Here is a 22,371-nt window from a genome sequence, read left to right on the forward strand (position 1 = left end):
TGCAAAAGAACAACGGCTCTTTTAGATTATCCTGTTATCCGCGTGTACAAAACAGTCAGTACATCATGGTTACATCCTGTTCATTCGGTTCAGACCTGATGAGCAAATTGGTCATTCACCTCCTACTTTTTGTCATTCTAATGATACTGCCTGTTTCTTTTTCGTCAGTCCAACAGGGGACAGCGCTAAAGCAGATAGACACTTAAGCTAATGCCTCCTGCCCGGTGGGACTCAAATTAACCTTATTAGTGATGCATTGAACAGTTTGTTGGCCTAAAAAAAACCACCATTTATTTGTCATTCAAGGCGCTGTGTAGTTCATTAAGCAGGACCCAGTGAGAAGAAAAGGTTATACCAACAACGGTTACATTTCGAGCTGCTCTTTATGCTACATTAGTCGTCCGGGTCTCTGGTGATAGACTGCCTTTATCCCGGCCCTGCACCTGGAGCCAGTGGGGAAATAATTCCATCAGATGATGGCCCATAAACTACCTGTGGCTTCATTTTTGTTGAGGTGCCTTTGTTAGTCTGCAATGCAGCATGCCATTATAAGCCTGCACTCTCTCTCTCACTCTCTCTCAAAATGCACTAGAATTTCCTTTTGTGCAAATCGACATATGGTTAAAAGGGAACTCTACTTGAAAAAACACAAAAAAATAACTTCTCACAGTAAAAAAATATACGTCAATTGTGCAATGTTTATGTTGAAAAACTAAATCCCAATATACTGGATTAACATTATTGGTGGATTTGTGGCTGATAATTGTTTTCATGACCGATTAATCTGCCAATTATTTTATAAATTAATCAACACATATTTTGGTCTTTAAATTAAGAAACCCATCACTATATCCCAAAGCCTAAGTTAATGTCTTAAAATCGCTTGTTTTACAGAAAAATAAGAATTACTCGTATTCAGAGGACTTAAGATGCCCCAAAAATAGACACATTTTAAAAATTGGAGCATATAATAAACATACATTTGGAACAAATAGTTAATTTTTTAAATATGTTTTCTGTTGAATTATTGAATTATTTAACTTTTAATTTCAGCTCTAAATAGAAGTATTAGGGAGACATATATGTAAATAATAATAAAACATACAACTTGTAATGTACATTTGAACAACAAGTGCAATTGGTGCCTCTTCTCTCATCTTTCAGACACGTTGACTTTACTAAACAGTCCATTTATGTTATCGAACATATTTACAGATGCAGGCAGCATGACCTTCAGTGGAGACTTTTAAATCAAATCGGGGACATGACGCACAACACATACATGCAGAATACTTGCAAATGCATGCATTTCTGTTTTGAATGCAGACAAACCATGGACACCAGTGTTGCCAATGCTGGTGACTAAAATCACATTTTGCAAGATAAACTCCAATTTTGGTACTAGCATATACTTTGCTTTGAGGAATTCAAAGTACTGGATACTAATTTCACTTTGAACTGCTCCACATTCATCTCTCTCCTGCCTCCTCAATGCTGCAACTCATCTGTCAATCACTGTGGCTTTATCCATCCAGCAATTAATCTCAGCCCATGAGGGGCAGCTGCACTGTCTATGAACCTAAACGTCTGCTGAATTGCTACGCACGGTCTGCAGATTTCTGCTTTAGCTATCGTATGGCGAGTAGCGATATGAGAGAGCAATTTTTAAGCCCTGTTCAGCAGATCTTTTGTCCTCATGTTTCCGTTGCATGCCATTCACTTTGTCCTCCTATCGGGAAAACAGTGACTTGCTACTTCGCAGGTGTCCTGGATTTGAGCGAACATACCCTCTACAATCTGTTCTGTGTATGAAGTCCCAAGCCCCTGGGTTAAACTGGCCATGTAATTCTTCATTTGACCTCATTGGCCACTTGGTAGGGGTGCCAGAGACACTGTGGAGTGACACTCTGTGGGCTATAACACCCCTGATGGAAGAGTTAGAGTCACCAATGTCAAAACACAGAGTCTTTTGGGTAGCGGTCGAGCAAGTGAAGCACTGCTTGTTTGTTTACAGCATCCAATAAAGCATGGTATCGACAGTAGAGTTATTTTCTACTCCTCATTGAGCTTGTCGATCCTTTGAACGAATGTACATTGTGCATACATCAACAAACAGATGACGTCATGATGACACATCACTTTTGGTTTCATGAACCGTGCTCATAGTGTCCACATTTAGCTTATTTGTATTTAACTTTGAATTACCAGTGCTGAGGGTGCAGCTGCTGGTTGCTGCTGCTGGAGGGACATCTTGTCAGGCCAGAGCATTAGATGACCCCCTTAAGCGCAGATCTTTAATACAGGAAGTGGTCATTCCGAATGTACCAATTGCCCACCACATCATGGGGGGAGGGGATTGTGTTTCTCTAATGAAATGTGGTTTACTTCTTCAGACTATACATGTTTTTGGGTAATTCAATTCCAATCCATTCAATATTAAATACATTGACAATATGCCAAACTGTCAAGTAATAATAAGATGTTATAGAAAACATACAGCCTCTCTTCCATCTACACTGTGGAACACAACTATGCACAGTACACTATTTACGTGCATAATTAACATGTCATAAGTAAGCATATTTTTTTTCATGGGACGTATTAGCTTTGGCCTCAGTCATTTATCATTTTATTATTTATTTTCTAAGTTTTCAACCAGATAGGAGAGTTTTAACGGTAGCATTAGGTAATACAATCTGCTAGCTATTGTCATTTAAGCAAAGTAAGCATTTTTGTTGATTGTTGAAATCTGTTATATTGCTTCAATCAATTAATTTAGTGGAAAAAATGCCCAAATCATGTTAATTAAAATATTATTCATTTTTTCCCCTTTAATTCAAACCCTCTCCCTTTAATGTAGAAGTGTAAACAATATAATTTGTTCCGCGTTCAGGGAGCCTCACTGCACACTGCCCTGGATAGAAACTGTTTCTGCTGAAATGCCAGGTGGGCTCTGTGTAGTGGTGAGAATGACCTTTTATATTGGCCAAAGACACAGCTCAGCTGCTGAATTGCCCTCACCCTTAAACATCCCACTCCGTTTCCACACTGTCAGGTACCTCGGTGTTTTTTCATGGTACATTTCATTCAGCTGAACGGAAAGTCAACGATGAGGCGCTTGAAAATGTCACAGTGAAGAGTATATTGACTTTGGGTAAGAAAGTCAGCATTATATAGCTGATTTTGGTTGTGAAGAATGAAATTCAGTGGAATTCATCTCTTTCAGCACTATAACATACAAACTACTGTCTGTACATTTCCAGTTATGTAACTTAACTTGACTTTCCAACAAGAGCTTTCTTCATCTTCCTTACCGGCCCTGCTGGGTTAGAAGCTGTGTGATGTGAAAAGTCCTAACCTACTCATTGATATGTGAAGTCAAGTCATTGGTGTGTGACAAATTCAGTTTTCTGGGGCACAGGGCAGCAGTTAATGTCTATAATGGAAGGAATGATTTTGTTAAAGTGAAAGAGGAAAGTTTCACTTTGAAGTTTTATTTTGTAGAGAAGCCTCTGCACCAAAACAGCAGAAGGCACTGAGTCAAGAAGCCATCCAGCTATCACTGTTGTGGATGTTATGTTAATCTTTTGTGTTTTCTGCAATAATAAAAGCAGCGTCCTTTCAAAAGTATCCAACACCATTTCTCAGTTTAGGTACTAAATTGTTTGTACAACATGAATTACAAGAGACTCAAGAATGAGAGGAATCAAACATCTTCAGTAATTTTCTCTCACATTCTTGTCGGCGCTGTAATTTATCATTAAAGAACGTTTCCAACTCCCGATTGTCTTCCATTAACACTGTCTTCTAAAATGTACATTCATAAATGTGTTTTGCCAAATATGATTTGAGTGAAATGTGAGCACTGCTTTGCTTAAATTTATTGAAAGGAGAGACAGACATCCGTTAGCCCCTGATGGAAAAACATAGTCAGAACAAAGAACCTAACAAGGAAACTGTATTGCTATTTATGAAAGTAAGCATTGTAAAAATATACGAGATTAAAAGTGAAAAGAGTTAAATATGTAACAGTTTTATGTGTAAATGTGCAAATGTGTTTGAGATAACACAAAGCACTGAATATGACACTTTTGTGATGGCTATTTTACTTGTATGTTTATATTAATGTGGCATTTAACAGAGGTGTTTATTTATTCCTTTACAAATACATAAAACAGCAAAGATGCATCAATGCATTATGTTGACCTAAAACAACAAATAAAATGACATGGTAGCATATGGAATTGTGAGTGAGTCGACCCGCACAAATGTTGCAACATGGAAGTTAAATAATTAATCTCAGAGGCAGCTCTTGCCATATTGCCCTAATCACATCTACACTTCATGAGATGCTGGTAAGCATTATCCTCCTTTGATCTCTCATCTGAATGAACTGATTCTGTATTACACTTTTGGTACAGTATCTGTTTTATATATAAAAATGATATATCTAACAAAACAGTTATCTCAGTGTATATTGTCATTAATTCCAATGAGAAAGAGGTTGGATATGTGTAGTGGTCAACATTTATTTAGACTTAAATCATAAAAATGAGAGGGGGGAAGGGAAGCATTCCACAGCAGTGTAGCTGCACATTATCTGTATAATTTGCATGTACTATGCTCTTTGTAAACTTTATTGCATTCTTGCCATTAGGCCTGTTGGTGTTATCTCGTCACTACAGCTCTGACACAAATGCTGGAGCACGAGGCAGCAGAAGAGAGGGTAAAAAAGATAGTGTAGAGGAGGAAAATAAAGGAGAGGATGTGGGGGAAGGGTAGAGGAGAGGAGCGGAAAGCAAAAGAGAGGAGGGAGATGATTAATGATGACTGTAGAGAAGATGGCCAAGGTGGTTAGTGAAATTAACAGAGGCTTAGCCAACAGCAGCATACTCATACTCAGTTCCAGCTTGTGCGCTAGTGTACAGTGAGGAACAAATACATATACATTTTACAATGACAATCTTTCTAACAAGGGGTCCAAGAGTTCAGGCAGTAGGTTTCTCAATAGCCAGCCACTGTCGATGAGAAATCTGAAATAATTGTCCCTCGCATATTTAATGTAGCTAACTGGCTAATCATCGTTAGCTCCATGAGTCGATACAAAACTCTTTGTCCAGCTGACGTATTTTAAAATGAGAACTAAATGTGTACACGACAGCTTCTTATATATCATGGAGCGAGGCTAAAGTGACATGACAAGTCCAAGCTGATCAACCATGTCAAGGACATGAACATAAAAGAGCAGCATTGTTGTTGTTTTTTACTACAGGGCAGCGCTAGTTAGCCCAAGAACATGGATGAAAGAAATATTGAATGAGAGACTGCATTTTTCACGACTCAGGAAATTTAGGATTGGACCCAGACGCAGAAAAAGCAGGCAGACAGACATCAGTTCAGTGATTTAATAAAGGTATATAGGGTTACTAGTAGGTTCAGGAATCATGCGGTTTGGCAATGGTCAAAACCAGTTGGCAGTCCAATCTGGCAAGCAAATCTGACAAGCAGGCAAGGGACTCCTCCAAATGTAAGAAGATCTGGTCGAGGTTCAAACAGGCAGGTAAGACATTTCAGAATTCAGGTTTCCTGTAACAAGCAGCGGATAACAGCAGCCAGAAAGGACAGGTAGGATAACAACTTTGACAAACTGGCAAGCAGTGGGTGGAAAAGAGTCGGTTATACTGCAGGGCTGATTAGTAAAGAGAGGTGAAGGTGGGGGGGGATATGTCAACTAAGCCACAGCTAGCAAGAAAGGGTAACCAGTGGATAGCAGGTCTGGGACTGGTAAGGGGTGAGTACATGGCCATTGAGTTGAACCGTTAATCCGGGTGAGAAGATTTATTTGTTCAAATGTAGTTAGCTAATTATATGAGGTTTGACTTCTAAGCTTTGGTCTCATGGAGAAATCCAAGATTTAACTTTTTCCTGTGAAGATTTAATGAGTCTAATGTCAAAATTGCACTTACCTTGGTGAGGTGTCATCACGCCGAAGCTCCAAATCCTTTGTAATAATCAACAAATTGGAATAGACAAACAATCAATGAGGACAAAAATCCCTTTTAGCCGCCCTCTAGAAAATCAATAATTGTAATTGTGCTGCGAGACACATACTTCTGGTGTTTTAATCAATCTTTTCCTCATCCTGAAAGCAGCTGGACCCCTCGGACTGGAAGAGGACAGTGCTGTGTCAGTAACAGATGCAATTTTTGCTTGCTAGTAGAAGATAATAAGTGCTCCAAGGCTACTCTGATGTTAGAATATACTGTTTTAAACCCACACATCAGACAACGAATGACCTGCGCCGTTACGTGGAAAACATTTGTAATTCTGTTTTGAATAGGAAATTATTACAATACACTATTACACATCAGGAAAATCATGGTAGCACAACTCAATGGTTACCTAACAAAGATGCCTTTCTTTCCAAATACAAGCTAAAAGTGTATTATATTAAGATAATATCATTGAAAGTGTATTTACATAATAAGGTTTTTTTTTTTCTTTTTTATTAGCTCATCCTCACTGATGATCATTTTTCAAAGATAATTCATTAACCCGATGCCCAAGTGCTGCAAGTAACAGTAAACATTTCATACTCACAAGAGCAATATACACTAATGTATTTACTATTTCATTAAAGAGGTGGCAATGAATTAATGTAGAAGGTTATTTGTTAATTGCTGATTTAGGCTGACTGTTGCTGGTTCTTCCTTTTGAAGCTGTTTGTCCTTCATATTGACAGCTCAGGGCCCAGGAGACTGCAGTGGCAGCCTTGGTGGCCAGCACAGGCAGTTGGGGACTCTACACTAATAGTGTGATTATTTGGAGGCATGCGGTCAGAAGTTTTTAATTAAATGTTTCGGCAAAGACAAACAACCTTTTTACTGCTTTATTCATTACCTTCAGTGGTGTGGTTTGGGTAGCAAGCACATAGCAAAACAGGGGGGAATGCACATACAATGTCCCACCTTGAGCTAACCGAATATCCTGATGATTGTGGCCCAGTTAAGGCTACATTTACAAAAAGCTTTTCTTAACATGTTTGGTACAATTTGCATTATTAATGCATGAAAAATGATCAGATGATCACAATATATCCTTTCTTACAAAATGAAATATAATCATAAACTGATAATTTAAGCTAGCAGTGAAACCTTTTTGGCACTAAATTCAATTCAGCCTCAGGTACACGGTAAATAGTCCCAAACATAATTTCCAATAAGATCAAATTGGATATTTAGATGTTATATTAGAGGTTGACAGAGCAGTTAAAGGGTTACATTGAATTTTCTGACATCGTAATTGGTGGAGTGTGATGGCAGTTACACACAGAAAGTAAGCGCGCTTTGACCACCTACTTAAGACGCCTTGTAGAGTCTGGTAGTTTAACAAAATGTGGTCAGGTTGATTATTTATTTGGGTGATTTTTGTCAGAAATGAGAGGCAATTAATGGAAAGTCAGTGTAGCACCCTATAGTAGAGATGCATTTAAGATGCTATGGTTAAAACACAGCACACTGAGCAAGATTTCTGACATTTTTACTTCCGACATGTCACACCACATCTCTCTTTACACATAGAGGTTAAACTACAGACCAAAGGAGAGAAGACCTTATTTAGCTACAGAAGGAGTCTGGGTCCATTTCCGGCTTGAATATGTTTATTCAGTTCTGGAGACTCTTTGGCTGTAATCAGCTTGCATAAATCTCTTTGATGATAGCCACTGGAACATCTGCTGGAGCAATAAAAAAAAATCCAGGGAGGCAATAAAATGTCTGGCTGAACATATGCTAATGAAAATCTGAGTTGTTTTGAAAAGTTATTCCCAAAGTAATTGCCACAATGTGTCTATGTTATTTATGAAATCATTTAAGGACCATGTTCAATGCCACAAAGCGGTTTCTGCAGCATGATGATCACTCTGAAGTGTGATGAGGTTACCTGTTGATTTTGCTGGAGTGCTGAGCCCAGTCGTTCACTACAAATACACACAAGTTCACAGTGGGCTGCACGATAGACGACGACATGCTCTTTGCCTTATCTTGCAATGACATGTTCATTCAAAACATTTTAGAGTGATGTTACTCCAAAGAAATGACGGGAACATTATTCCAGGCTTGGATATAAACTCGCACTAACAAATCTTTTTGGCAACTTTGTGGCAGATGAAAGAAGTTGTAAAAGACAACATTGTCATATAAACTTTGAAGTTGACTTGTGTAGTGCCATGTTCTGAACTGGCTGATTGCTTGAGCTTTGCTGGCTTTAAGCTTCGAGAGCCGCTCATACAAACAACTTCACACTCAACATTGTGCTTCCTTGAGTCCTGAGCATTACACCTGCCAAGAAAAAGTTACATCACACACACAAGTTTAGGCTACTCTTGTTCAACAAGTGAAATAGTCTGGTTAATATAGATACGCACCCATGAGTTGTCATTTCTTTATGTAATCACATTACTGTAATGTGTTTTATTTGATTAGACCCACAAGAAGGCCATGCTTGTTAAAACTTGTTTTACCCCAGTTGAACCCCAGTCATTTTTCTCAAAAATTCCGAATGGTTTTGCATACCCATACTAAATAAAACATATCTTCACAACCACAAGGTCTATTTGAATAATTTCAAAAGGTATAATATACAGAAAACAGTTGTGGAACTAGTTAAGAAGTTTATATACCAGTATATGTCTTACAGGTTTATTGGTAGAACACAGAAAAAAGAAACATCCGAAAGAAAATAGAACTTACAGGATGTATTTCTCTATTTAATTATGCATATCATCACTTGTTTTCTAATATAAACTAGCATTATGTGTTAACAGTATCTCTGCAAAGTTTGACTTTGACTAAGTGAAGTTAAATATTTTTAGTAATTAATATAGTGCAAATTCCGTGTACCGTAAGTTTAAGTCCGCTGAAATGCAAACATATCCCAGCTTTTTTCTGGACCTTGAACGCCTCTGGTTCCAACCAAGACTGCCCCTGCTCAAGCAGGTGCATCCATACATACCAATCAAGGCCATTTGGATTACGTTTCATCGAAAAGTAAGTCATATTTCAGTTTTTTGGATGGAATGTAGTTGATATCTTGCTGAGGCTTTGTCTAACGCAATTGGCAGATTGTGTAGATCCTAAACTTTCTAGAAAAGTGTGCTAATCATGTGTGTCATCAAGCTAGGGTATAAAAAATAGATTTTTCCAAAACTTGGGAAGCTCTTTCAAGTAACTTTTGAGTCCTCTCGAGTCATATTTATAATTTATGTTAATATTTATTGTTGAATTGTGTTACAAACATGTAAAGTGACTTTTATGCTCTTGTAAGGCCAGGCTTTGCAGTTTTTTTTGCTATGTCACTGGCTTTGGCTCTGATGAAGAATTCAGCCCCCCAGTGTTAGGGTTTAATCTGAAACTTTTACTGCATGATTAGAAAAAGGCATTTCCTTGCATTTCTTTTTCAGTTTGTTGAAGAAAAAAAAACCTCACATGATTACCGTTTAATTTAGGACAACTAGAACATGTTAAGTCAAACAGTATGATAATATCTCTCCCTATTTGTCTCTCTGTGCCCTTACAAAACAGCAATTAAAGCAAGGTTGTCTCCTCGGTCAACCTCCTAAGAAGAACCACGTGGGGCGTAGACATTCAGAGCCTATCGCTATGTTATGAATATGACTTTGCTCATTGTGTCAATTCTGGAGACTATGCATCTCAGTCTTAGAGCTTTACTCGCTTCTAATGAAGTCCAAACACTTTGACAGTCACATTTCCACATAAGCCAAAGTTAAGGGAGCATTGCCTCTACTTGTACAACATGAGGCCACTGCAGATGGGCTCTGTTGTGAGTGAAGAGGAGCTGGAGTGAAATAGAAAAAAAGACAGATTTGTTATTTTTAGAGAAGGTTGAGAGGGTATGCATTTCGATCAGTTTTACAACTGGGGAAGCTGTTCCCAAATCACCCAGTCCCTCTTGTCATGTGTCAGGCCGAGTTAATTGTGTGAGAGTGGTGTGGATGGGTGTCTGTGACTGGATAATTGATCCATTTTGTGGGTGTGAAAGCCACCCGCTGAGCAGGGCGAAGATACGGCTTCAGAAAGCATACACAATGCTGTAATCTCTCCCTCTGCTCACCACGGTGCAGCACGGAGCTATGGAATTTACCCCGTGTAGCAGCAGAAGCCCTGCAGAGGGCTGAGGAACAATTTGGATGCTTTGCTTCCAATTTCAGCCCGAACTCTCTCAAGGGAATTGCCAATGCATCTTCGTGCACGACCCTTAAAAAATAAAAAATGAGAAAGCTTATCCATACTTAACTAATCCAGCACAATTCATGGAAAGGCAGAGGTGTCGTGCAAATTGCAGAATATGTCCCTGACTTGTGTGAATTATTTATTCGCTTTGTATTTCACAAACACAATGCAATCACCTCCCGCGACACGGGGCAGCCTCTGAATGTAAAGTATGTATTTGCTGAAATTTAGTTTCTAAGCTGGGCGTTCATCAAAGAGCAGAGCTGCAGTGTTGTGTCAGTTCACCCTGGCTAAAACAGGATATTTTGCTTCCATGTGTTTAAAGTTGACACCAGAGCAAGCTCCCACAGAGCCTTTGGAGCGTGAGAGAGACTGTGTCTGTTTAGTTTTGCATGTGTATGTGAGAGACAGCAACAGGAACAAAAGTAAGAAGGGGTGGGTAGCTTTGTTGCTCTGGCATGTGTGAAGGAAAAATTGAGATAAAGGGACAGATAAATAATTGCATATGTGCAGAAAGTGTGTGTTGCACATGCATCCTGGTGACAGTGTGCTAGGCAGCCTCCAAGGCTGGTCCTGGTGCCAGCTTGGAAGAGCAATAGAATGAGAACCGCATGTACCGGAAACCCAAATTAACTATTTGATCGGCCAATTGACACAGTTTTCTCTGGGCATGTTCATAAATATGGCTCATCGGGTTGGATAGCGCTTGTGTTATGCTGCCATCTCCACAGGTGCACACAAATTAGACTGCTTATGCCATTACATGCTTATCTTTCTCATTCTTGTTTATGGGATGCTGTTATATTTTATCTGTTATGGCATATGTGCTGTGGCAACCCACGCAGCACCATCTCCAATTCCCACTAACATGGTAATTTGCTTGAGGGGCTCTTCAGATTGATTCAAACTTATCCAGCCTGGATGGTGTGTGATTTAGGGACTTGTGTGTGTGAGTGAAAGAGACAGAATGTGTGCGTGTGAGTGAAAGAGACAGAATGTGTATGTAAAGTGTACAGTTTGTGTGTGCATGCATTCATATTTATGCCCATTCTTCTGCATGCCGGTCTCAAGGCCACATCATTAGAGTAAGAGGGCTGTAATTAGAGAGTCTATGCATATTAAACAGCGCCCTGCATCTCCACACCCAGCAGACTTGGAAAAAGAAAAAGAAAAAACACCACTCTGCTGTCACTCGCAGCCAATAAGCCACTGTCAATGTCCAGAAGGTTGCACATATTACCCACAGAGCACTGGGGGTGATTAGCAACCAAAATCGTCCTTTAGCTTTTCACCTTATATTGTTATATCTCATTATAACATAGAAGGAGTCAAAGGAAAAGGGAAAACAAGTCTTCTGTCACATTAATAGCAATATAGAGAACTGTGTAAATGAAAGCAGATATATAACAGCTGAAACAGCAATCACAACGTGCCATCAGTGCGGCAGGTTATGACTGAGGTGTGTCTATCTGAGCTGTGTTTTTCTTTCTGTCGCTGCACTCAACAGAATGGAGAGGAAATAAAGAGGATCCACTTTTGACTTGTTGTGTTTCAAATAACAAGGTGGCTCACCAGCTTCCATTTAAAAGGTGCTTGGCTGTAGGACACAACAGATTAAAAAAGGCATATGCACGACAGTAATGGCCACGTGGGAGACAAATTAAAGCTGAAATTGAGCGGTTGAGTACTTGCTCTTTGAGACATTCATGTTTGAGAGTCCCCATCCACATTTCCTTCCAATATTTATTACCTCTGCAGACCTTCGTGTTGAGTGAAACAGTCACACAATCAAACTCAAATTATTGGGGCCAAAGGATCTGTAGCTGGGGCCACTTGTAATTTACAAGCCTATTGGTATTTATAACACGTACATGCACACACATATGAGCCACTTGGACTTATTTCACATAAACTGACACACACCACCAAGTATGGCATTCAGTACAGCGGCTATATGCCTGAGACAGATATTTGGCCCTTTACAACATTGATTTATTGTGCAGTGGTACAATGTCTTACTTACCATTTCCACTAAAGTTATGCTCCATTGTCCCTTCAGCATGTGTAATTTATTGAATACATTAATCTTTTATTATAGATATAACTATTAGGAGTTTCACAGATGTCACAATTGCAGTCTTATCTGTTGAGATAGAGACATTATTTGTTAGTTGTCACTGAATGCTATACCGATGTATTTAGGCCATCATACACACACATGTACAATAAGAAAGTATCAATTAATGGCATTTTAATGATGGTTGGCTACAGAAAAGCTCCATTTAATGAGGGAATAAATGTAGATAACCCTCTGCACCAAGTCTTTGTTTGCTCGTTGTATGTCTTCCAAGTTGTATTTAACAACCTACATGGACACAATTACAACTGACAATCAAATGAATAGACCAGAAATGATCCGCAGACTAACTTATCATTTGGAAAGATAAATTATTAAGGAACAAATTTGCACAATACTCTCCATGTTTGTCTTGCTGTGTTTGCAGTATGTCCTGAGTTGTTTTGACTCTCGTATGACCTGCATATGAAGGTGCTGTATTGACTAGTCCTGCAGGAGTCAAGTTAATGAGTTAACTACAGTAAAGTAATCTATACATTTCACTGTTTCTCATATGATTTAGGGTCGTCACTTAAATAACAGAAAACTAATTAGGTTTGTAAACGTTTGATCCATCATGTAATTTGTTCAATTCAAATGCAACCCATGTCACCTGACGTGATTCTGTTTATTTGCTGTCTCAGCTGTCTAAAAAAGGGACAGGCAAACGTTATTGTAAGGAGGTTGCATTTGATAATGTCTGATTAGAATCAAATGTACAAGTTGCACAGTGTAAATCACACTTACAAAATCATTTGAAATATCGAACAGATAACAAAAGTAGATTTTAGGTTTTTCCCACATTTGAAACGGTAGATAAATTATTTTGAATAGATACTTTTGTAATATGTTGGGTTTTTCAATAAGGCTGTTGGACTAGCAGTCCTGGATAAATTACACACAGTGCAACCCTTTTAAACAAGGTTACAAACTCAACTACCTCCATGAAAGTCTGAAGTCATTATGAAGCCTGACTCATAGCTCATGACGAAGCTGCCTGCTAAACACAAGTCAAACATGTTGGCTAAAAGTATATATTTCAGCATGACGCTTCACCTGTCGTTCCTCTTTCAGCTTCTTTCTCCCCAATACACACAAATAAAAAGGGTCAGCAGTGAAACTGAATCAGAGTGGACGGAAAGCTTTTTATGTAAGTAAAAATGTATATCCTATGTATCTCCTAAAAATATTAAACGGCAAACAAAGAATAAAAATAAAAACAATGTGGAAGCATTATAATTGAATGTCTAATGCAACAATCAATAGTCTAAGTAGGTTTCACAGAAGCTCAATAGATGGATGATGCTGATAATTAATACAGAATGCCAATCCACTCCTCTATTAAGATAGAAGTATTTACAAACTCAATCAATCATGTAACCACTTGTTAGAACCACTATTAAATTATAGATAGCAGAGCAGTGACTGTATGTAATGGGCTGGACACACATTACCATTCCTCAGTGAGTTTTAAGATAAATGGGTATTTCCATTATTACCTACAGAGTTGTTGTAGTTCTAAATGATGAATAGCTTTCTATATCTTTATGCTGTTCATTCAGATGTTCTGGTAATGGCTAACTAATAGAACTCATCACTCAATGCACTAACAGCCTCTAGCTACAGTTTGCTCTCTCGACCACACCCCCCTCTTACTATCATACTAATCCTGTGTCCCCAGGCACATGAGTTGTTTTGAGGTTTCTAAGAATAATGTGAAAGTGTTAAAACGAAGGATGATAGTTTTCTAATGTGGTCATGTCAAAAAAAGTGACCCTGGAATGAAGAAGCAAATGAGTACTTTTTTTAAAAATGAATTGTCAGCTGTAAATGTAATTTGTAAGCCTGTAATGAGCTGGTTGTTGATGTTGTTCACACTCAAATGATTTCTAATTAAATTGCGGCTTCACATAAAACACAATAACCATGAAATTGCCATACATGTTTTTGCAATCTCCTGAATATGTCTCCTGAGTTTATTGGGTTAAACTTAGTTTGAAAGTAAAGTCAATGGTTTTTTTTTGTTTTTTTTAATGTGGTGCAAAAGCTGGTAAACGTCCTAAATGAACTATGTGCAGGACTGTAGGCCTTGTTTGTGAGGGGAGGAAGGAGAGTGAAATATGGACGATAGAGAACATGAGTTTTTTAGTCTAAAACTTAACAGGTTTAGTTCACTCATTATCCCATGGGGTTGCTTTCAGCCATAGTGATGACTGATGTTTCAGTAGAAATGCCTGTCCAGCCAAAACCCACGGACAATCAATGTTAATTACTAGCTTGTGAACATAGTGGAGCATTTAGCAGCTAAAGAGACAGATATTGACTATTGGTCTTACTCTCATCAGGTGGACACAAATATGAATCCAAACAAATGCTAATGCTGTACAATATCTGCTGAATATGTAAATAGGCTACTATTCATGAACAATTTAATCATATTATCTTATTAGTTGAAAGTATGTCAATGTTGTGTTGGCTTGTTTTCCATTGTGACCCAAATGGCCAAAACACAAGATAGTGCAGGTTAAAAAAAAACAACTCACCTGCCTCACTGCCAGCGGTAATGGGTAGAGCAAAAGAGAGTGATGGTGAGAGTGACCTCCCAATCCGTCATTTCCCATCTCTAAAGAAATGCTGGGTTCCTTTTGGTCCGCTGTGACCCTCATGATACTGTACATGTGTCCCGAGGGATACTGTGTTTGTTTTGTTGCAGCTCACAGTCAAACATGAGCTGGAACAGAGACATATATCAAAGGTCAGGCAGAAGCAGGCCAAATTGAAGCTATACTTGTCCTCAGCGTGTACTGACCCCAACTCTCTTGGTCAATTTACCTTTATTCTTAAGCCTTTTAATAAATCACATATTGCACTGCCACGCTTGTCCGTACAGGTAATTGGGGTTGTAAGTGCTGAAACACATTTGGTTCAGAATACCTGTAAAATAATCACAAAAGACAGGTTAAATTGATTCGTCTTGCAAGTTGTAAAATAAATTGGTTTTGATTCAAGAAATCCAGCTTTAGAGATTCAAATTAGATACAGATTTTTTTTTTTCTCCACTTTTAAACTAGAAATCTGTTCAGGGATAAAAGTGGGACGTTTGCATGTGAAGTCTTATTCTAGAGTTATATTTGATGATAATAGTATATATCTACAAAAGACGCAAACCCAAATATCACAGACATTTGGAGAAGCCAAGCTAGTTTGCTTGATCTCACCTAATTGCAAACATACATTATGCATTGGAAACAACGCTTCATGGTGGGTTACAACGGGTGCCAATTGTCCTTCGGAGACAGCATTAATAATAAAAGACATACTTTATTGCCCACAGTGGGCATAATAAATAGGTCAGCTCCAACAGCAAGAAGTCTACTGTTATGGGAACTTATACATAAATCATTATGCTGTTTGCAGGCTGTGTGGTGTCCTGATGATGTGCTGGACATTTGTTCCTCACAAAGATTTTTTTATATTTAATACTCAACCTTGTTGTGAACCCAGTGCGTAGACTAAAAGATGCCGACCCGCACCCTTTTGATTTCGGGCATGTGTCTCTTCTTTATGTACTCAATTGCTTGCTCCTCTTCCTCGCTGGGAGATGAAATTGTCGAACCTTTTGGCCGACTGATGTTGTGCTGGTGAGCTTCGTTCAGCTGGTAAAGGTAAGAAAGAAGAAAAGATCAATATATTCTGACATGATCATTACCCCAGGGCTTTTCTTTCACAAAAAGCTCACTTCTAAATTGCAGAATCCGCCGTCTGCAGACACTCTCTATTAGATGTTATCAGGCCGAGGAACAAATGGCCGCTAATCAAATGGGCAATGAAAGATGTCTGAGCGGCAAGGTTAAGACGTTAACTGAGACGGCTTCCTAAATAATTAAGTTTGAATTGTAAAGGTAAAAAGAATCGAAGCAGTCATCCCTTGAGTATCATTTATTGGTTAAATGTGTGTAATAAAATAACAAAATGGAGAATAAAATAAAGTAAGATATTTGAAGAATCAATGGGAAAATTGATCAAAGCGCTCATTTCCAGGGAACTGAGACTAATTTCTGTAACAGCTGCATCTTTTATTTGATTTACGAAGACTGACTCGCCAGCATGATTCTATTCATGAATGAGGCAATTACTTCTTAAATCATAACGATAAAATTGGTTGTTTGTCAGTGTCTTCGAACAGCTAAGACTGCTCCAAACTCAGACCCATATTATAGTCACCTATATTGTTGGGGCGTCGCCTGAGCTTATCTCTTTAACGAAAACACACTCAAAGGGCTCAGCTAGAACTAAATGATTGCGTTTAAAAACATGTATAAATTTAAAAAAAATAAAATAAATTCAGTACAGAATTAGAGGTTACTTCTAATTTAGATTGAACTAAAGGTTCCTCCAGTCCTCTGTTACAGACACATAAGTTCACAATAACAACCTACGCAAAACAAACTACACACAGACCGCTTCGGTTTTCGCATTGTAAAAAGAAAATGCTGTTAGATGATCGTGCTTGCTGTGTTTGTGTGTGTTACATGTTCATGCTTGATGCACAGATATATTTATAAATGATTGGATATTAACTCAGGAATGTTTATTGCAGTAACCGTAACGATTGTAGCTGTCTTCAGCGAGAGTAATCGGCACTTCACTTGGTTGACTTCGCCACGCGGCCTCTCTGCTGGCTGACGCATTGTGTGTTTTTGATTGTGTCTATGGGTGTGTGTCGTTGGAGGAGCTCAGCCCAACAGCGTCAGTAGCCAAAACCTTCTCTCCAGCGTGATATCAAATATACCCAAAATGTAAAAAACACAAACAAGCCTTTTTTTAGTGCACACCGTAATGAAATACTTTGACGCCAGTTCATCTTCAGCCATTCTCATAAAGCGCCTAATGCCAGTTTGGAATATTTCTAATTTACTAAACATAGGAGACTTTGAAAAAAGCTGCCTGTTGTGCATTGTTGAATCAGAATACAATAAAAACATCAAGTGCCAGAAAACATCAGCAATTGTGAAATGTATTCAGCGCAGAGAGACCAAACAATGCATAATTAATTGACTGATAAATTAATAAATGTTTTGCTAATTTTGTTTATTAACTGCTTTAATGGTTGTGCCATGTAAATAAGCACTTAATCACACTGTAAATTGTTTTCATTTACCTATTAATCTGTTGTAATTAACCACCGAGCTAGTAATACATAATGTAGCTGGCACACTCTGCTCTCCGGGCCAGATAAAAGCGATGATCTGCAAAAGTTAAACAGCACGAAAATAAGCAAAAGCTTCCATTGCATTGGAAAGTCAACATTTTAAAGGATATGGAGATGAGGACTCACTGCACATGACCTCCTGGCCAATGAGTGTATTGTAGCAAAACAAGGGGAAAGTCGAGCAGCGCCAGCACAGAGGGTGGATCCCCAACTCTGGTTGGGGGAGGTGAAAGAGGAAGTCTTCTTCCCGGGTAAGGAGCTGCAGCCACGAGGCACGCATTGGACATACCTGCAGCCCATCAGGTGATTAGCGCAAGCATATGTTCACCGAGCTGCGAAGTAGCAGAGGCAGACCGGCTGGGGAAGAAGACAAAGAGGCTCTTCTGAACCACTGTGGACAAGCAGCATCAAACTGGTGGTAATCAAGCAGACTCACTTCTCCTCTGCACACACAGGACAGAGGAGCTCCCTTTGCATTCGGACTAGACTGAAGGCCCCAAACGGGAGGAATCTTTAGTTTGACCATCTCCTTTACCCCAACCTATTTATTAATGGCCACGTTTCGTTTGGTCTTCATTCAGCAAGGCAGAAATTTAATTATGGAGATAGGAATGGGCGTGTAGCAATCATCCTATCAAAAAAAACAACAGCCATTAATCGTTGCCTTTTTTTAAATCACAATGACCATACCGAGATTCAACGAGCAGCTTCAAAAATTTAAAATAAGACGGCTGTATTTCGGTACTTGCAGGATGCCGACTTGTACTTGCTAAGATGCTGATTAACAGGTGTAATTTACAATGGGTTATTTCTTGTAGTTTATAATTTGAGTAGGCTATTACATAAATTGAATGCTAATAAGTAAACACTAAACACAAAGTATTAGATACAATTTAATCTTTGAGGTTATGATGGCATTCATCTTGGCACATAAAGCTCTTGTGTGCCAAATGTAAATATGTTCAATTAAATAAATACACTTTAAAAATGTATGGTTCAGGCCCTTGCCAACATCCCACATATTATTGAGACACTTTTGTGGAAAGATTAGGATGTAAAGAATCAAAATCTCTGTGTTGCAAAGGATTTTATGTCAAAAAGTTGTGTCGTTGGGTTCAAAAATAGAAAAAATGTCTCACTGAGGCATGCTGGGACTTTAAATGCCTCCCTTTGCTGTATGAAGTGTTTTGAGAAACTTTATCTCTAAATGTTATGTCACATTATGACAATTCCTTTGGGTTTTAAAGAAGAAAAAAGACCAAAAGAAATTCAAGAAAAAAGACAAACTTTGTGGACTCTAAATTTGCATTTTTGGAAAAAAAATCCAAATGTTTTTTGTAATTTAACACTGCTTGAAAGAAAAAAGAAAAAGTGTAACTCTGTCACCTGGAAACAGCCCACACATGGCAGAGGAAACGTCGAGGTCTCACCAAAGGAATTGAGATTCATCCTCCAAGATCCCCCAATGTTTGCATAAAATATGGTAATCTTTAGAATAATTGTTGAGATGCCGTCCTATTTACCGACCAACACTGCCGCAGATCCATGCTGCTGATCTGGCTACAAATATTCCAAGTGTTGTGAGGATATCAAGTTATTGTGTACTACATAATACACTTCAGCATCACCATACTTCACGCAAACTATACTTATACTTCATTCAGTTAGTGGTTAGTGTATTTGTCCTCAATTAACATCTACACATTGTTTTGAGGAGCACATCACTACGTGACTCCTTCGGTATTTTCAAATGACATCTAAATTGAGAGAAAGCTGGAGTTTCCTACCTCTCTGCTCAGGATGAGTGGGGGTTTGATCGATGTTATGTTTTGGCAGGACGGGCTTTCATTGGGCTCCACCGACTGTGTGTCCCCGTAGAGTCCAACAGAGGATGTGGGATGTTAAGCAGCGACATATGCTCTTTTACATGTGTGGGGTGTGTAGATATTCGTGCAGGCACATCCTTATTGGCCAGCAATGCTCATTTTCAGTGAGCAAATGAGTATTACCATGCAGTAGAGGACTTAGCCTGTGCTTATGGAACTAGGGCTACAATATTGTAACCTTCGTTACTGTCATTTTCAGATACCAAATTGAATATACTGTTTATCCTGCTGCTCAACTGAGAATAGCTTCTGTATGTTGCCACTGATGACAAAACGTACCCAGATTTAAAATTTAAAATGGGTGATTTGCTGGTATAATACAGTAAAACCCACCTTCATCACTGGGTTGAAGGAGGAAATCCTGCTGCAAACGAAAGAATCGTCTCTTGAAACCAGGCACAGAGCCAAGAATAACGTCTGTTGGCACTACCAGCCCTAAGGATTCTAGCTATTTATTTTTCTTCTTTTCATGTTTGGCACACAGGAGACAAAGAACGGATTCATTCAAGACTGGCAAAGGAGGTCGACGCTTCCAACGTGGCAATTAACCTACGGCAAAAGATTTTTGGTGGGGATTTTGGATTTGTCAAAAAGAGAAACTAAACTCCTTAGCTGCTGCTTGGTTTCGCTTTGATGGGAGGTGTGTGTCTGTGTGTGTTGGGGGGGCAGATGCAAATAGCTTTAACAACAGAGAGGACTTAAATTAAGTTAAGCAACACATTAGTACAAGAGGGAAAGTTTAATAAAGTGGTAATAGTAAATCAAACCGGCAAAGCAATTAATTTAAACTGCATTAAAGATAATGAAAGTGCAGCTCTGAGGTCATGCCGCTCTGTCACTCCAGACGTTTGCAGTCACTTAATACCCATATTGCAATGCATATACACAACACTGTTAATACTAATATATTCTGAAATAGTAAATTCCTGGTATCTTCTCACCTGCTGTGTAGTGAGAGATTGTGTAGTAAATGACATGTCTGGCAATTTGAAAAAACCTAATATCTTCTTCTCCTTGGCTTATTGGGTGCATTATCTGTGACTGCAAGCTAACGTTGGAATGACAACCAGCCTGGCTACTATGATAAACTATCTATGTATACAGTGGAAGTAAAAAGTGAATTAAGGATCCCTTTACTTGCCCTGATTAATGATGTTGTTTTATTTTAACATCAAGCATCTGCTGCAGCCCGCTGTTACGGATTGTTCACCCGAGGGAGTCAGGACCCAGAGTGTGAGACAGGTGACGGGTCAAAGGGCACATGTACGCAGCAGGCCGGTATGCCTGGTGAGGCTCCCTATTTCCTGTTCAACAACACTGTCATTAACCTTCAGTCACGGCTATCTGATGGTAAAGCCCACTGGAGCAGCAACTCATTTGCTTAATAACGACCCTATCTGAGAACGAGGGATGAAAATAGGAAGTCAATCAGCAAAGAACAGAGGGTGTGAGCGTATCCTTGCCTCATTAACACACATGAAGGTGTGGAGTGGGAGGCTGGCAGCGACTGCTCATTTGGCGGCAATAGATACATAAAATGTTTAGGTAAACAGTTTTTGTTTGAAATTGGTCGTTATGACTGAAAAATTTGAATCGCGCAAACCTTCAGACGCTGGGAGACTTTTACTTTTGACGAGTCAAAAGGGTAAGGCACTTCAAACAATTACTTTCTCTTTTATACTATTATTTGATGGCAGGTTCAAGAGTTGGACTGTCATCTCACTAATAAGCCAGCTTTGCAACTAGCGGGCTGTCTGGCTGAAAGCGTGTAGCTAAGGTTTGTCACAGACAGATGCAGATATTAGTCATCGGCCCAATCTGCTTCTGATGCCTGATAAATTGGCAGGCCAAAGACGAGACGGCAAGGCAGGCAGCCACAGTACAGCAATTATCAATCACACTCGCTGTAGGGCCACGCTCATATTTCACGCCGCCATTGTCAAAACGGGATGGATGTCACGCAGGTGGATTGATATGCAGTAAAGGCCTGTGCTTATTGTCTTATTCATCTTCAAAAAGTACATCTCTGTGGTTGCTATCTTGCATTTAAAAATACCCTGTTAGAAAAAATAAATGTCATGTGAAACAATGTCAGTGATCCATTAAATATGATAGCATCAGTTATATTGACCATAACTCACCAAACAATTTATCAGCCAGCCACTATATTAGACCCAAGGCACTCTATCGGACTCGAGAGAGGTACTTAATGTTACTTCTCTTGCTGGACCAACTGTTAAGCATGACAGTCAGTAAATAACTGTTGTTCTCCTGCTCTAGAAGGAGCAAGAAGGGAGAGTACATTGGAGACGGTTATATTGTCACCCTCAGTGTAATTTGGGACTCATTTCAATTATAAGAGCTACATTTAGCTTTGTATGAGAAGTTAATGGTGTCTGTTAATCTATTTGTTCATTAAACATACATAATGAAGCCAGAATGAGCAATCAGATGCGGTACAGAAAATGGCTTAAAGTATAACTGACATCATACCACTGTGACAGGGATGAAAGAGGTGGCAGTTTAGAGGAAGAGGGCTTTAATTACATTTGATAGAGATGGCACCAGAAGAAGAATTTGAAGTATTATGAAGGTATAAATGGATCGGACAACATGTTTCAGTCTCTTTTGAGAGTTACAAAAACACCATCCACATAATACACAGTGGATTCATCCTCCTGTCCTTCCATGACATTGAAGGAACTAAATATAGACATTGTAAGGAACTTGATTATTGCTTGAGAGCATAAGAACATGCAAGTGATAGATGTGGGCATCGGAAAAGGTGTCAGAAGCCCTGGGAAAAAGTAATAGGATGGCTGTGAACTGGGAATAACTGACGGAAATAGTCCTTATCATTTGTCTGCTAGTTTCTCCTTGTTACACTGGCCTGAGAATGGGTAAAAA

This window comes from Clinocottus analis, unplaced genomic scaffold, assembly GCF_023055335.1.
Source record: "Clinocottus analis isolate CAN_PGR_092001 unplaced genomic scaffold, fCliAna1.0.p SCAF_18, whole genome shotgun sequence".
Lineage (NCBI taxonomy): Eukaryota > Metazoa > Chordata > Actinopteri > Perciformes > Cottidae > Clinocottus > Clinocottus analis.